This window comes from Equus caballus, chromosome 14 (genome assembly GCF_041296265.1).
Source record: "Equus caballus isolate H_3958 breed thoroughbred chromosome 14, TB-T2T, whole genome shotgun sequence".
Classification (NCBI taxonomy): domain Eukaryota; kingdom Metazoa; phylum Chordata; class Mammalia; order Perissodactyla; family Equidae; genus Equus; species Equus caballus.
Window position 1 is genome coordinate 11,808,854 of NC_091697.1, and position 18,822 is coordinate 11,827,675.

Consider the following 18,822-nt stretch of genomic DNA (forward strand, 5'->3'; position numbering starts at 1 on the left):
AATTGTTTCAGACTTTGGAAGGTGGGGCTGATCCTTTTTATGGCTGTTTGTGAAGCATAGGTCTTCTACTGCTGATAAGCATCACCCCCCAAAGGAGCACATACACCGTCAACACAGTCCTGGTCCGTGCACACTTCTCAACCCCCTGGAGTGCACCCCCATGCCACAGTGCAGGGGCCCCCACTTCTCCACTAGTGCCCCCTGCAGTTCACCTGGTCCTCATACAGGCCCTGCCCCACAGAGGCAGACATCCTTGCCTGCCTGTAGAGGGTCAAGGCACCCAGTCTATGCAGGCTGAAATGTAGCCTGAGGGCTTGATGTTAGTTGGGGCTGGTCCCTAGGGAGGGCTGCGTGCCCTGGCTGAACTGGATTAAATCTGTACTCTAGTGGGCCTGGAAGACCCCTGGGCTAACAGGCCAAGGGGTGAATCTCAATGGCACCCACCATGGTCCATGTCAGCATGCCTGGACCAGATCAGAACAATAGCCCCCACCAATGCCTCAGTCTCCAGAGAGCTCCCTCCTCTCACCAAGATGCCCCCAGAGCCCACCAGTGAGTCTCCTTTCACTGAAGGACTGTCAGCCTTCTCTCTGGTGATTTTAAGTTGCTGCAATGAGTGAGTTTGTGTGTGGGCCCTTTAAGATCCGGGGTCTCTGGCTTTTAGCTGACAGCTTTTCTAGGGGTATCCTCACTGCAGTTAATAGCCAGCAAAGCCAGACAGTAAGACCCCTGTCTCAGTTGAGCTGAGTCTGAAGGATGCTTATAGCAATATCGCCCCCGTTCCGGACCTCACTCCTCTGGGGAGGGCTGCGTACCTTAGTGTGGCTCCCGCCTGGCCAGCTGAGAAGCTCTGCTGCTCCCAAAGGTGGCTTTTTTCCTCTCCACAAGGAATTTCTGCCTCTTCTGCCTTCGTCAGGACTGTCCCTTGCTGTGGGGGTTCTTTTTATCCAGTTTTCAGTTTTCAATCCAGGGTAATTTTTCCAAAAATTGTTGTCACTTGGTTGTGTTCGTGGGAGGAGGCAAGTTCAACGTCTGCTCACACCGCCATCTTGACAAGATCCTCAATATTTTAGAATTTTATAATAAAAGTTCCTGATAAGATTAAATAGGTAGGACATTTTATTTCCTTTTTTCTGTGCTGTGAACAAGGACTTAGTTTATTCATTCAACCTCAGTCATATTCCCCGATACCAAGCTAATTTAGTTAAAATCAATGTCCTAACCACATTGATAAAATTATCACCATTACATTATCTTGACAATTATTATCTTCTTTGTGCATTTTCGTATCTGTTTTATTTTTGAACTAATAAATAAAACAATGTGAATCTGGCCCTCAAAATGATTATAATGTAGGTAAGGAAGTGATGTATTCAGTATAAGTGATCTTGAACTCTTCTAGGTTGTAAAAACTCCCTGTGAGTATTTTGCTTATAGTTTGTGTTGAGCATATTTTGAATACAACATGTGTGCTCTTTAAAAGTGGAGGGGAAAGAATATTTATCAAAAGTTTAACAAATAAATAGTAAAGAGAATGGAATGGGCACTGATGTCTGGTAATATTGATGGAAGCTGACAAAACAGTGAAGGCATCCAGTCAGACGGAGTGGCTTGAATAAAGGCGAGAAGCAGTGTGGTAAGCAGTCAATCTAATTGGAGTGAAAGGTCATGCAAGCAGCAAAGAGGAAAAGAAAACAAACTGCATGAAATTTAGTAGTAAATGCACTATCTTCAACTTTGCCTGAAAATTTGAAGTGCATATGCACGTGATTTGTTGCTTACCAGAAATCATGGATGAAACTTGGGAAAGCAGTAAATTAACCTAACACAGTTCAAATATTTGACTACAAGTGCTCAGTTAGGCATTGTTATTCGATATGTAGCAAGTAAGGGCAGATTGCTCAGGTCATTGCCTCTTGTTCTGACAGAATATTCCTGAGAAGATTTTAGTTTAAGCTTCAGTATGAGCTCAGAAGGGTCAATGGTATACCCAGAATATTGACTGGATCCTCTGGAATATTTAGAAACCAGTGTGAGGACAAAAATGGAAACAAAACAAACAGAAAACAACACTAAAAATGTTTACCTAGAGAGTAAAACAGCAAGAGATCCATTTTAAATATCTTCACATATTTGAACGTCTATAATGTAAAAGGGGATTACTTTTAATTTCTGTGAACTTTGGAGATAGAGTTAGATCCATTTGGACCTGGAAGGTACCACAAAATACAGTAGAAAGAATACTAGTTAAGAGAAATATTGAAGCACAGAGTTGACTATGATGGTTACTGCTTTGATACATTTCACTGACAGAGTTTGAGGTGGGAACATTAGCTGTGAGGACAGGAGATGTAATGTAAGGAAGAGACAGTAGAACTATTGCTCATGAAGACTGAACACAAGGTATGTGGAAATATGCAGGAAGTCTCTGCTTTTCAACTATATCAAGTCTTGATCTTGGTTTAGAGGCTGTCACAAAGGTCAGTTAGTTTCTATCAAGGAGAATATGATCTAACAATTCCAGTAACTCTTTCTCCAATCCAAGCTCTAGAACCTTTACTGATATAGTCATTTCATCAAGCTTCCTTGAAGCAGTAGCAGACCGTACCTCAAAATTCTTAACCTGCATAGATGTGACCCAAGAAAAGCAGTGTAAGTTCCTGAATTTGGAGAAGCATTTTTATGAATACATGTGACTGAATACATAAAGTTCACAAATTGTCAACCCAATCTTCTATGTAATGGAAAATGTGGCCACACAGCTGATGCTCTGTGCCTGGGATTAGGGGCAGATTTCATGACAGGCTACTGCTTGTGCCAAGCAAAGCTAAAAATGGTGCCAGTTCACAGATGGATTGAAGATGGCAGCAACATATTCATTGCATCTCTACATTTGTTTCCAGAATCAGTTGTGATTTTTTAGGTTTAATCATGTGAAATTTCTAATATTCAAATTCCTGTTGGTTTATAGAAGTAAAATATTTATATTTTTGAATCTTACAAACTTTATTCATTCCTCATTGACCGCCACACCTAAGCGTGGAAAAGATTTTGGTTATTTTGCAAGAGATATTTCTGTTTTTAGTAAGATTTTTTTGTTTTATAATCACTGATAAATAAGCAGGATTTTTTTTTCCATTTTAATACAATATGTACTACCAACAGAAGATAGTCAGCATGAAACTTTCAAGAATATCTCCAAAACACTTCCTCAAAAGACATTTCAAAACCATTGAGCATTTTGAGCCTTGTAAAGTGCCATTTGGTGGATATGTTATTGAGAGAACATAGTTATCAGTGGAATTTTTGACCAGACCTCTTAAAGATCTTCTTAAGTAGATGTTTTATGTGTCCTTGATAATAAGATATATGTTGAATAGGTAAATATTCAACATACCAATAAAGAATTTTGAATGTCTGATGATACATTTTCCCCAAAGAAATTTACTCTTTTGTATTTCTATTTGTATGGTGTTTAACCTTCCCAAGGCCACTTCTGCTGTGACTATATGACTACAATGATCTGCTCAACTTTTTTCTGATTTCACTTTATGTCTCCTTTGTTCTCATATGATTATATTTTATCATGGGGTATTCAATGCTCTAAGTATCACACGCATTTATGAATCATTTATATAGTAATACTATTGACAATTACTAGTTTTTCTTGTTTTCCAAATGAGGAAACTAAAGTACTGAAGGATAAAGCTAATTGCTTACAATCAAAAAGTCAGTGAGTTGTCAAGTAAGACTCCAATGTTGAGCAGAACACTCGAGAGTGCACACTGACCACATTGTGTTAAGTAGTTCACAGGGAGCTGTCCCGAGTTCCTCTTACCCCACCTTCTCAAGTTCTGCTGCTCAGTTTTCTTATTTATTTATTTATAGTCAAAAGCCATGTTACTGGATGAGGGAAATCAGAGTTCTGTGAACACATTCATCCTCCTGGGCTTCTCAGAATACCCACACCTCCAGGGAACCCCTCTTCCTGGTTTTCTTGACCATCTATACAGTCACTGTGGTAGGGAACCTGGGCATAATTGTGGTCATAAGGATCAATCCCAAACTCCATACACACATATAATTTTTCCTCAGCCATCTATAATTTTTGTATATTTGTTATTCCAATGTGCTTACAATCAAATTGCTAGAAATCTTGGTTGTGGAAGGCAGAATTATCTCCTTCAAGAGATGCACAGTACAATTTTTCTTTGTGCGTTTGTAATAACAGAAATGTTCATGTTAGCAGTGATGACCTATGACCAGTTCATGACTTTGTAACCTCCTTCTCTACACAGTTGCTATGTCTCATAAACTCTGTACTCTCCCCATAATGGGAAGCTACATATGTGGTGGAATATGTTCCTTGACATTCACATATTCTCTTCCGGAACTATCTTTCTGTGGCTCTAACATCATCAATCAGTTTGGCTGTGAGTATTCTGCCATCTCTCTTTATCCTCTTCTGACCCCTTCTGCAGTGAGAAGACATGTTTAGTCATTTCTACGTTCACTGAGGCTTGTAGCCTCCTGATTATCCTCTCCTTCTACGTGGTCCTAGTTGTCACAATCATCAAGATGCCTTCTATGGGTGGACTCCAGGTAACCTTCTCCGTCTTTACTTCCCACCTGACTGCCATCACCATTTTCCATGGAATCATCCTTCTTCTCTACAGTGTGCCCATCTCCAAAAGCTCATGGCTCCTTGTCAAAGTGGCCACTGTGTTTCTTACCATCATGATCCCTACACTGAACTCCTTTATATACAGCTTTAGGAACAAAAATGTGAAAGAGGTTGTCAGGAGTTTAATCAACTCCAAACTGCTTTCTCACTCAATATATTTCAAATAAATATATATATTTATGTCCTACTTATGTCCAGTAATTTTTCATATATATTATTGATGCTAGGTTACCTTTAATTAAATATATAATTATGCTTTAAATCAATTAAATATTGTACTTTCCATGTTTTTCAGTGGTCAAGATGCTCTGGATTAATATAGAAATAATCTATTCTGACACACTACATCTCTACTGGTTTCAGAAAGGACCATATTTCAAAAACTCCCAGTTAGACACTATGGAATTCAGGGTGATGAATAAGGGATATATATTTAGAGACTCATTAATTATAGTTTAAACTTTGCCTTATAAAAGTGCTAAAAACCACAGATGATAACTGTGTGTTCTGGATCTGCTCTCAAGTTCTCATAATCAGTCCACTCAGAAAGTTCTATAAAACACTTTTTATTTCCCTCGAAACTTTATTTCATTTCAGGTAAAATGAGGACCTGGGAGTTTGCATTATGAGATATATTATCTGACTTTAAGCTAGGGGATGCTGAAAATGTTAATAACTCTCTATATTAGTCACTTATTTTTTGAGTATCAGTCTAATATAGTTCAATGAAAGGTGTTGAAATTAACCCTGAATGCTAAGAAAAAGTTCAATTTATTTCTAACAAGTCTTATTTTCATTGCTTTTCTATGTAGATTCAATACCTAACTATGCCTCTAAAAAACATAAATTAATTTCTTTGCAAACTTTATATAAAGGAAATCATGCATTATGTATTCCATATGTCTGACTTCTAAAAATGAACATCGTCTTTGTAAATCATTTGTGTTGCTGCATGTATTTATAGTTTTTATCAATTTTGGTTCTTTTTAATGTTTTATAATAGAAATATTTCAGATTTTTTTCTTTAATACAGTCTATTATGAAGGACATTTGGGATGTTTCATTTTGGGTATATATACCATTACACTGAATCTTAGTACTCCTTAGAATGGGTTTTATTTGTAGAAGTATTAGGCATTAATTATGGTCTCAATTTTTAAAAATGATTGTATCAGTTTAGACTCCTAAAAGCAATGTTTGAAAGTTCTAAAGTTATGACTCACTTCCTCACCAGTATTCAGTATTATTAGATGTTATGATTTTTACCCATTTACTTGATACAGAATACTTAATTTATAGTTTAATTTGAATATTTATGATTACTGAGGTTAGGTGCATTTTAATATGTTTTGGATTTTGAAAAGTGCCTTTGTATAGCATATTACCAATGTCCTTCTAAATTATTTGTCTTTATTCTTATTTGTTTTAAAAAATCTCTCACATTATGAATATAATCCCTTTGTTAGTTATATTCCTTGAAAATATTTTCACCTTTGGCTTTATGTTTCAATCACTTAATGTCTTTTGATAAAGTGCAATTTGAGTTTTAACCTAGTCAAATGTTTTACTTTTGTAATGTTTTTGTAATTGTTTAGGAGGTGAGGAAGACATTTGTCTACATTATATTCAAAAAGGGTATGTTGTTCTTCATATTTTACTCTTGAGTCACCTCAATTTCATTTTTGTGGATGGTGTGAGGTTTGGATGTATGATAGATTCTTTTATTTGTTCAACATTATCTGCTCTCTCTTCATTTTATCTTGCTTCTCTGTAGGCAGGGAGAGAATAGTTCGCATGTGACTTGCTTGGGACAGTGGGAGGTGAGTGAATGTGTTAAGTTACGTCATAGAAGAAGCTTCAAATGCCTCTGAATGATTTCAATCTTTCCTTCTTGAGCTTATGAACTCAACCTGGGGAAAAGCATACCACAAATAGTGAGTGTTCCTTCAACATGGGTCTTGGAATGATAAAACCTGGGAATGGAGCAAAACTTAGTCAAATACAGCAAATCAGAGCTGTAGTCAGTCAATAACACTCATGGTACTACTCCATTTTTACCCATATGACTATATCATTTTCCTACATGATTTACCGAAAACAATGCATTCTCTCCTTATTGCTCTGCAATTCCAATCTTATCATAAACAAAATTTCCATATGCTTGTTTATCAGCGTACCTGCTAACCATTGCCACAATGACTCTTGAAAAGACCATCCAACACTCAATGGATTAAAAGTACAATTATTTATTTTCAAAGATCTGCAGGTCACCTGAGGTAGCTCTGCTTCAGGCTGAGACTAGGAAGGTTTTGTTTCACAGCGGACTTCTGTGAGCATAATTGCTCCACATGTCTTTCATCATCTTTAGACTAGCCACTTCCTGTCTCATGGAAATGTCAGTAAAACAATAGATGAAGTGAAAATTTTCAAGGTCTCTTAGAACCTCGGCTTGGAACTCCCACACTTTCTCTTCTTCCAACATCTCTTTGAATATGTCGCAGGATTGGACTCATAATCCAAAGGTGAAGAAACATACCCCACCAACAATGGACAATGGAAGATTTATGATACAAGGAGATGGTGACTAATTGGACGCAATCATTCAATCTACCTTAGTCAACTTCATGACTCTTTATTGCATTTGAATTCAGCATTCACCATTACCACATATTTTTAATTATTATAGCTTTGAAATAAGTCTTGATATCCGTTCCAGAACTTCCTATCATATTTTCCTTCTCTGTGGGCAGATCCTGGTTTTCCTTGGCCCTTTACATTTTCAAGACACTTCAGGATTTATTTTGTTCTTTTATGGCATACTTCTGAAGCCTAAGCATCTCATGTGCTCTAAGAATTTTTTTTTTTGAGGAAGATTAGCCCTGAGCTAACTACTGCCAGTCTTCCTCTTTTGCTGAGGAAGCCTGGCCCTGAGCTAACATCCATGCCCATCTTCCTCTACTTTATATGTGGGACACCTACCACAGCATGGCATGCCAAGCGGTGCCATGTCTGCACCCAGGATCTGAACCAGTGAAGCCCGGGCCACCAAGAAGCGGAACGTGTGCACTTAACTGCTGTGCCACCGGGCCGGTCCCTGCTCTAACAATTACACTTGCTCTTTAGATCTTCTCTTTAAAGCATTTTTAGCTGTAGGTATGCCTTCTTTCCTTCATTAGTTTGTACTCCTCCATCTTCTTTTCAAAATTATGGTAAAGCCATATTGGTTGATTTTTATTTTACCATTGTCTTTATTAGTGTGACTTTTTTACTTGATTTATTCTGTCATTATCATTAATTTATTACTGATATTACTAATGATTTATTGATTGGGTTTCTGAGAAAGTTGAGAGGCAACAAAGGTGTATATATCAATTTTCACATAATGAATTAAAAAATCCACTCTTTCTCTCTTTATTGCTCCATAGATGGATGATGGATAGATAAGTAGATATATAGGTTTATTTATCATACATAAAGTTCCACTGCTCCATTCATTTAAAGGCACTTGAAGAAGAGTCAAGTAGCAGGTAGACATCTCCATATGTAACTAACAAAAGGAAGGCTTGTAACTGTCCTTTTGCAGCTGGAGCAGTGGTCATGCTAAGAGGAACATCCTGAGATTAAATCTCAGTTTCTTTTATTTTCTTTTGAGGAAGATTAGCCCTGAGCTAACTGCTGCCAATCCTCCTCTTTTTTTGCTGAGAAAGACTGGTGCTGAGCTAAGATCGTGCCCATCTTCCTCTACTTTATATGTGGGGCACTTGCCACAGCATGGCTTGACAAGTGGTGCCATGTCCGCACCCTGGATCTGAACCAGCAAACCCGGGCTGCTGAAGCAGAATGAGCACACTTAACCACTGCACCACTGGGCCAGGCCCCCAAATATCTGTTTCTTTGAGTAGTTTGTACAGTGAATACGTCAGTTTTAGATTTTGCTGCACTTCTGACTGACTTTTCTGTTTATCTACCTGAGGGACACCTACCAGGTTCAAGCAGCAGAAAGATGGATTTATATCTTTCATGGAAAAAAAAGTAGGCCAAGTTCAAAGTTAAACCAGGATCTCAGTGAAATGTTCTAGGTACCTGAGGCTGCTTTTTCCCTTGAACCAGTTGCTGAAAGGCTGAGCTACACTTTTTTTGAAGACAATTTCTTTAGAGCAGTTTTAGGTCCACAACAAAATTGAGAGGAAGGTACAGAGATTACCCATATATCTCTTGCTCCCACATATGCGTAGCCTCCCCTATTATCAACATCACTCATCAGAATGGTGTATTTGTTACCAAGGATGAACCTACATTAAGACATCGTAACCACCCAAAGTCCACAGTTCACTTTACGGTTCACTCCTGGTGATGTACATTCTACGGGTTTGGACAAATGTACAATGGCATATATCCGTAATTATAATATAATACAGAGTATTTTCACTGCCCTTAAGTCCTCTGTGCTCCACCTATTAATCCCTTTGCCTCTCTCCCCCTCCAGGCAGCCAGTGATCTTTTCACTGTCCCCATAGTTTGGCCTTTTCCAGATGGCAATAGTTGGAATCATACAGTATGTAGGCTTCTTAGATTGGCTTCTTTCACCTAGTCATATTCATTTAAGATTTAAGCTACGCTTTTTATGGTCTCATGGAAATACACCGAAAGGCTTAAATTCAATGGTAAACAAAGCTGAAGATTCAGAGAAAGCATTTCCTGACCTGGATTAAGATTATGGGCAAATGCAGAGGGATGTAAGAGCAGTCAGAAGACAGATCATGCTTTTCTTAGTCTGCAACTAGCGTGTGACTCATCTGAGTGGCCCAAGAAGCTTTAAGTATTGAAATTAGATGGATGTTGTACTAGACTGTCCTGAATGTCTGTTGGAAACCAACAAAAATCCTGTCTCAAGGAAGATTAAATAATCTGAAGCCTCAATTTATTTTCCCACATGAGTTTTTGAAAATAATGCGCAATGCATAATCAAAGTTAATTAAGCACATTAAAAGGAAGACTGGGTGAAGCAAAAGATAATAGATTCACAGGAACTTTATAATGAGAATTATTGAATGCATATTGTAAATCAACCACACAAACTATAATTAAGAAGACAAAATTAAAAAAGAAATTTGAAAAATTTGAGGAAACAGAACCGTGATATTTTATAAGGCTGATTTTCTTAAAAATAAAACCAAGGAGAAATATTTTTTTAAAAAATACAGCAACTGAAATTAAGAAGCCAATAGAAGCATTTAATAGCAGATTAAACACAGTTTAAGACAGAAAAAATATGTTGGAAGGCTGATCAGAGGGGGAAAATGGGGACTTTATTAAGTTCTTCTGTTTTTGTCTTTCAACTTTTTTCCTTTCTTCAGATGTTTCTTACTGAAAATACCTGTGAGTCTCTATCTGAAGGCCTATTTTTCCTGGTTCTGTGAATGCCCTCAGTCTGCACAGTCCAGCTTGATAGTGCCAAGCAGTCAACATCTCCAGGAACAGTTCTCAACCAATGGTGTATGGTAGTGGGCACATAAATATACCAACTTCTTCACTCCTTGGATGAGACAAGTCTAAATTATGTTTTACACAGTCTTCCTGAGGGCTTCAGCTGGACTGATCCCAGTTGTCCACAAAAATAACATGTTCATTGTTCTGTTGTCTCTTCTCCCTACTTAGCCACTGGTGCTTCTACGATCATCTTCCAGATAAACTACTTTCATCCAAATCCTTATCTCGGGGTCTGTGTAAACCAAGCTTGGATAGTCTGGAAAACATCTCTGGAACATACATGAGAGATACGTGTAACAACTATTATATAGAAAGAGTTCCTAAGAACTGTAAAGTAGAAAAACTCCAATAAATATTAGTAAACAATCTAATAAACTTAAAAAAATAAATTAAATTTATTAAATCAAGAGTTGGCAAAAATGTGGGTTAAATAAAACTTTCATAAATGGTGAGAAGGAGTGTAAAGTTTGTCAAATGTTTGGAAACTCTTTGGAAGTATGAACCCATGGTTTCATTTCTTGATACAGAACCAATACAAACACATACTTATTTGAACAAAAGTTAGGGGGAAGAATGTTGACAACAACAGTATTTCTGATTGCCCCAAACTGAAAGTGACACATAAATCCATCCAAAAAAGATAAATAATTTTGGTTGCATTTATTGAACTGACTATTGTATAGAAGTGAAAGAAATTAACTATTGATGCTCAGAACAACATTACAGAATTTCACAGCCATAATGTTAAGGAAGAAAACCAAATAATAAAGAGTATAAATCATATTATTTTACTAACATAAAGCTCATGAATAGGCAAAATTAGTGTGGAGTAATGTATCAGAATAGTTGTGATTCTTAGGGGCTACTGACTGGCAGAGGCTATAGGGATGCTTCTGGGTAATATTTTTATAATAACCAATATCATGACCTTATTGCTATGTGTAGAAGTTTGTTCACTTTAAAAAATTTAGAGTTGAACTCAATTTTTCACTTCATATTATTTAAGTTCTACTTCAATGGAAATAATCTAAAAGAATTTGAAAAGAATGTGTATTTGGCAAGTGTTGAAGCTGAGTTCTCTGGACACAGATGTTGAGACAGAGTTTGGCATGCAACTTTTAGAGGATAAATAGCTATGGAAGGAAAGGGAAGGATACACAATTGAATACAAGGACAATTCAGGTTTGATACATTCACCAAAGTCCTGCTCTACCTTATGGGAAGCTTTGTCACACATATCTCAAATCAGAGTTGATCCCCTGGACTAGGCCTTTATATCCATATGTAATCTGTCATATGGGCACAATGGCTGGTGCCAATCCTGAAGGAGTTGACAGCTGAGAGAATACATCTTTCCTTGAAGATGGATCTGTATAGGACATCTCAGTGCCCACCACAACAAGGTGTGGGGAATCAAGGGCTCTCACATGGTTCGTGAGAGTGCAAGCTGGTAGAATTACTTTAGAGTGTAATTTAGTAGTACCTATCCTAAGAAAATATACCTTATGACACAGCCATACTACTTCTGAGAATTTATCCTACAGATATCTTGAATAACAAAGTAAAGAGATATACATTTGGATAATATATATATATTGTTTGTGTGTGTGAGGAGGATTAACCCTAAGATAACATCCATGCCAATCTTCCTTTATTTTGCATATGGGACTCCACCACAGCATGGCTTGATGAGCAGTGTGTAGGTCCACATTCGGGATCTGAACCCATGAACCCCGGGCCACGGAAGAGGAGCACATGAACCTAACTACATTGTCACTGGTCTAGCCCCACATTTGGATATTTTTAAAGTGCTGTTTATAACAGCAAAAGACTATAGAATCTTAAACGCCCTTGAATACAGGGTTTAGCTAATAAATTACAGAATTTTGAAAAATTGATACCATGCAGCTATTAAAATGTTAGATCACTTTTATATATACTTATATTTTCTATATACTTTCTTCTCCAAAACAAAATGTACCAGGAAATTGAGCAAGAACCACACAGTAGTCCTCACTTGACATCATTTATGTGAGAAGTGCATATCCATGTCTCTGTATGTATGAGCATATAAATGCACTACTATTTGTTCGTGAGTCAAAATAAACAAACAGGTGGCAGTCATTACCTCAGGCAGAAAAACTGATGGGTTGAGGGAAGGTTTTTTTAATTTACCTGTCTTTGGAATCACCTAAGGTAAATTTATTATCTAATAAAACACCATTACATTTACTTTATCATAAATGGTTTTAATATAGAAATTGATGATTAATAAATGTTGGCATGGATTTCAAATGTTATGATAAGAAGGTATCTGTTTCTATATTTCCTTTTTGTAGGTTGATTGGTAAATACCTACATGTACAACTAGCGATACCCATATATACAGAAAATATACATAGAAGTGTATATTAATATATTTGTATTTTGTGTATTTCAGTATTTAGGTGGTTGATAAATTTACTTCAGATTGCATAAATATTATAATACAAACACCAGTGTACTACTTCAAGAGCCAGATTACGTTGGACCTGTAAAAAAATGAACTGAAATGTCACTGAAATTCATCCCCATTCTTTTATTCAATGATTTTACAAGAATTGCTATTGTCTTCCTTGAGCCATAATACGATGCGTCATTTTGCCTCAGTAATTATTTTAGCCACTTCTGGCAATCCTAGTATTTTACACTCTCAGCTTGTTTCATAAAATTAGAAACTTTAGATCAGTTTTTGTCTATATTCAATCTTTCTCACTTACAATAAGCTTAGATTTCCAGAAATTTTTCATCATGCTCTTATATGGAGAGTTACAGGAGTTTATAAATAACACGAGAGTTAACTTCTGGGGAACGGTCCAGTTCTGCCTCTAATTAGCAACACAGGCTGGAAATACTTACACTAATTCCCAGAGTTAGCATTAGAATCTCCTACTAATTCCACTTTTTTTCCAAAAATTAACTGAGCAATATTTACAGAGTTGCTTTGTAAATTGCAATTACTATTTGCAAATATAAATGACTAAAATTAAGTAAGATATTTATTTTCTTCTTTTTATTTCACAAGTATTTTGAATGTGTAGCTGAGCTAGATACCAGCTAAATAAAATGTAGTGGGAAATTGAGAATTTGGTAGGGAGACATGCAAAGGAAGGAAATCAAATCAAAGCACAACCTTAAGAAAATTGCTGTGACTGAAGCAAGTCCTCAGACTGCTGTGATTTTGTAGCATCTTTTACATGAAGGAGATAGTAACTGAATCCTGCATCCTCTATGTCCCAAGTTTGGGGCCTATGGAATTAGAATTTTTATATCCTGTTTACTTCTTTGTGAAATCTGTGTATTATTAGGAAATAGTATGTAGATTTGCATTCACTAAATGAGTTCTTATTTAGTTAGTAATTAAGAGCTCAAAAATGTTAATTACTACCCCCCAACGCCCCTAGCATCCCAGACGCACCCAAACCAGAGATATTAAAAGAAGTCTGGCAAATGGTTGTACCAAAATGATTCAGAGTTGGGGTGAAAGTGGATGCTGAGATGGTACTTGCTGCATTTACAACATTTCAGTCTGGAGGTGATGGTATCTTGGCATAAAGCAGTGCTGGCTCTGGTGGTGGAGATCCAATGAAATAAGTTTATTAATATGAATGTTGATGTTTTTAAAATAAATTTTAAAGTATTTAATAATTTACAATTTACAAAATAAATTGTAAAGAGATTTCAGAGGGTTTTCATACCTCACTCAATTATCCACATTGTTAACATCTTACACAATTACCATTATACATGCGTCAAAAGCTTCTGCACAGCAAGGGAAACAATAAACAGAATGTAAAGGCAACCTACATAATGGAGAAAATATTTGCAAACCATACCTCTGATAAGAAGATTAATGGCCAATACATACTAAGGAACTCATACAACTCAATAGGAAAAAAACTAATACCCCAATTAAAAAGTTGGCAAAGGACTTGATTTTGACATTTCTTCTAAGAAGATATATCAGTGACCAGTAGGTGTAAGAAAAAAATGTACAATGTTTCTAATCATCAGGGAATTGTAAATCAAAATCACAAAGATATCTCGTCAGGATGGCTCTTATCAAAAGGCAGAAGACAAGAGTTGTCTATGACACAGAGAACTGGAAACCCTTGTGCCTTATTGGTGGGAATGCAAAATGTATGGCTGCTATGGAAAAGAGTATGGAGGTTCTTCACAAAGTTAAAAACTGAACTACTCTATGAGCCAGTAATCCTGCTTTGGGGTATTTATCCAAAAGAATTGAAATCCAGATTTCAAAGAGATGTTGGCATTCCCATATTTATTGCAGAACTATTTACAATAGTCAAGATTTGGAAACAACCTAAATGTCTTTGGACAGATAAATGGATAAAGAAGATGTGGCATGTACATACAATGGAATACAGTCTTTAAAAATAAGGACATTCTGCAATATGTGACTGCATGGATGAACCTTGTGGACATTATGGTAGTGGAATAAACCAGTCACAGAAAGACGTATACTGTGTGATTCCACTTATATGAAGGATATAAATTAATCAAATTCATAGAAACAAAGAGTAGCATGACAGTTGACAAGGACTGGGGGATGGGGAAATGGGCAGCTACAAATCAATGGGCATAAAATTTCATTTAAGCAAGATGAATAAATTCTAGAGATTTGCCAAACAAAATTCTATCTGTACTCAACAATACTGTATTGTAGACTGAAAAAAATCTCTTCAGAGGGTAGATCTCATGTTAAGTGTTCTTGCCGCAATAAAATAAAATTAAAAATGAGAAACATTGATGAATTATGGTCACTAAAATCCAGACTTTATTTGGATTCCATCAGTTTTTTCCCATTAATTTCTTCTTTCTTTTCTGGGATTCAATCTAGGGTACCACATTGCATTTAATGTTGTCATGTCTCCCCAGCTTCTTCAGGTCTGTGAAAATTTTTCACTCTTTCCTACTATGATTGACTTTGAAAGTCCCAAGTTGTGCCGGCTAGACATTCTGTAGAATGTTTCCAAGTATGAGTTTGCCTGATGATTTTCTCATATTAAGCTGGGATTATGGATTCAGGGGGAAGAATGTCATAGAGGTGAAGCTTTTCTCATCACATAATATCAGGTGGGTAAATTATCTCCACATTATATCACTGACAAAGGTCACCTTCATCCTTTGTTTAAGGTAGCATTGGCCAAGATTCTCCACTCTAAACTTGAATGTGAAATTTGAAATACAGTTGAGGTAAGCACAGCTATTTCTGCATTCTCCCTTTTCTTTTATTTAAAATTCTACAGTTTATGTTTTCTTCCATCGAAATGTATTATTTCAATAATTCCATATCTACAAGTAATTAATGGGATAGAAGTAACGATGTGATTTTCTCAAGATTTAGAAGAAAATGCACCTACCACAATGACATAGGAGACAGTGTTTCAACTAATTGCATAGTTTGTGGCCAATTGAGTAACACTCAATTATAATTCTCTGTATTCTATATCTTCATAGTCAAGGAGGCAGATATAAGACCCAGAATTTGGCAGAATTTAGACTGTGAATTCAGCTTTTAACTTTTTCTTTGTATCCTCTGAGATCTCTTATGTCCTGGAAATATAATGCTATTTTACTAGCATATCCATTGAAATATACTGTCACGTTTGTTAAAAATATCAATATCATATATACATAATTTATATGATCTATTTATAATTTAATAATATATATATATATCAGAGTGGATGACATAAAAACACATTAGCAAATAGTTAATTGAAACTTAATTAACTTTAATTAATAAAATAAATGCTAATCAAAGTGTCAACAAAAGATTCGCAAAATTACCCCAGGAGGAATTGTACCATTAATGGAGGTTTTGATGGAGTGCACACGATCATTTCATGTATAAAATTCTGTAATGAATTCCTAAGCATTAGCTGGAAGGCACAAACCAGTTACATTTTAAGATTTATTCCAACTCATAAATTCTATGGGTATTTAATTCTGTGTTATGTCTATGAAAGGTCAAAAATAAAATAATTAATACTAAGATTATTTGGCACTATTGGCAATGTAATTTGATCTCCTGGATCCTTAGCATATTCTTAGAACTGTAAACAGAGTACTCTGTGCTTCTGTTCTGCCTCTCTTGCTTCTCTGCTTTACAATTTCTTTTGGCTCTAAATTTAAATTTCAGTGCTGTATTAATTATAATAACAAGGGCTGAATTTTAAACAATACAATTATTACTATATACTTTCCATACCACTAGTTCTCATAACTTAGAAGGCATCAAAATTGCCTGGAGGACTGATCAAATCACGAATTGTGGGTCCCATCCCAGAGTTGTGGGTTCAGAAGTTCGTGATGTGGATAGAGAATTTGCATCCCTAACAAATTCTCAGGAGCTCCTGCTGCTGCTGGTTTGGGGGCCACACTTTGAGAATCACTGCTCTACATAGCAACTACACACAGACATATGAAGCCTCTTTCTTCTCTCTATTTCTCCCTTCTATTCAGTTTTGCTTTTCAGGCATAACCTTTGGTTCTTTATTTAACAAGAATCGTGATGTTATCTGAAGGAATTGAAAGCATCATACCCACTTTTATTCTCCTGGGTTTTGTAGAATACCCAGAACTCCAGGTTTCACTCTTCCTGGTTTTCTTGTCTATCGACACAGTCACTGCAGTGGGGGGTTTGGCTTGAAAATAATCATCAAGATCAACCTCCAAATCCACACAATCATGTACTTTTCCTTCAGTCACTTGCCCTTTGTACACTTCTTTTATTCCACCATAGTAACACATAAATTGTTAGAGAACTTGATTGTGGAAGATAGAACCATCTCTTTCTCTAGTTGCATTCTACAGTTTTGTTTTGCTTGTATATTTAGAGTAATAGAAACTTTCAAGTTGGCAGTGATGACCTATGACCATTCTGTGGCAGTTTGTCCTCCCTTGCTCTACATCACTACTATGTCCCAGAAGCATGTGCTCTGCTGGTGGCTGGGTCTTACTCATGGGGTGTAATGTGTTCCCTGGCAGACACATATTTTCTTCTAGCATTGCTTTCCAGCATATGCTATAGAAATAGCATAATTATTTCTGTCTCCTGCTTTGATATAAGCCACGTGCTGCATTTTATTATTGCCCTATTCAATGAGGTGAGCAGCCTGACAATTATTCTGATGTCTTATATAGTCATTTTTATTACTGTTGTGAGGAACCTTCTGAGAGTGGGGGCCAGAAAACCTTCTCCTCTTGTGCCTCTCACCTGACAGCCATCAGCATCTTCCATGGAACCAACATTTCCCTATGTTGTATCCCTACTCCTAAAACTTCTTGGCTTACAGTTAAAGTGGCATCTATGTTTTACATGGTGGTGATTCCCATGCTGAATCCTTTGACCTACAGCCTTAGGGAAAAAGATGTGAAAGACACATTCAGAAAATTAGTTGTCAGAAAATTGCTTTGCCAAAACAATGTAATATTGTTAGATTAAATTTTGTAATTCTAAAAAATTATTTTCTATGCTCAGATTGTTTAACTCTTATAGTGAAGTTGATGATTCCATCTATTTAGTCAATAAGATGTTAGTTAATATATCTATGACAGTATAACATCTTATGATTACGGATTTTTGCATATATATTTTTTTAAATTTCTCTAAGCCACATGTAAATCAAAATTTTACAAATTAAAATTCTTGGACCACATTTTGCAATTTGTTTTTGAGGAAAATTACCCCTGAGCTAAATTCTTCTACCAGTCCTCCTCATTTTGCTGAGGAGGACTGGTGCTGAGCTAACATCCATGCCCATCTTCCTCTGATTTATATGTGGGACACCTGCCACAGCATGCTTGACAAGCAGTGCCATGTCCACACCCAGGAAATGACCCAGCAAACCAGGGGCCACTGAAGCAGAACAGGTAAACTTAACAGCTGTGCCACTGGGCTGGCCCCCATATTTTCTAACATATGTAAATTATTTTTAAATACTTTGTCATTTGGTGTAATTTTTTATGTGTGTTTCCAAAGTAAAACTAATTCTCAGCTTAACAAATACGTGCAGATCAAGAACGGTTCCTTATAATAGTAATTAGGAAGCTCATATTCCAGAGCTGGATGTAACAAAATGCTTAAGCTTACTATACCTTGTACAGCAATGAATATTATGCTCTTTATTGTATTGAATGGCAGAAGTTGTCTTTTACTCATGAAAATTCTAGCCAATTGACAAGCAAACAAAATTGAATAAAGTATTGTTCTGCTTTCTCTAAAATTATATCGTATTTTATTCAAAAAAATTTGTATAATAAAGGCAGTAGGACAGTAATAAAGACCAGAAGTGAGCTCAAGCATATCTTGTCATTTGAATTTGAACAAATGTGTCATTATAATTCAATGAAGAAAGGATGATTTTCAACAAATAATTGTAAGATAACTGAATATACATATGGGTAAGTGAGCCTTAACTTTTATAACTTTTATTTTACACCATACACATCTATTACCTCAAATTAAATGAAATGGATCATAGATCTAAACATAAAAATTAAAACCTCAGGAGTGATGCTAGCGTCATGGCAGAGTGAACTTGCTTGGGATCCTCTCCCCTAGAACATACAATGAAAAGGGA

The 18,822-nt window shown here is 36.2% G+C and overlaps 2 pseudogenes; both read left to right on the forward strand.

Annotated features, from left to right (window-relative positions):
* Positions 1–3,897: 3,897 nt before the first annotated feature.
* LOC138917596 (olfactory receptor 1165-like) lies at positions 3,898–4,851 on the forward strand (annotated as a pseudogene).
* Positions 4,852–16,751: 11,900 nt separating this feature from the next.
* Positions 16,752–17,684, forward strand: LOC138917597 (olfactory receptor 5D13-like; annotated as a pseudogene).
* The last annotated feature ends 1,138 nt before the right edge of the window (positions 17,685–18,822 follow it).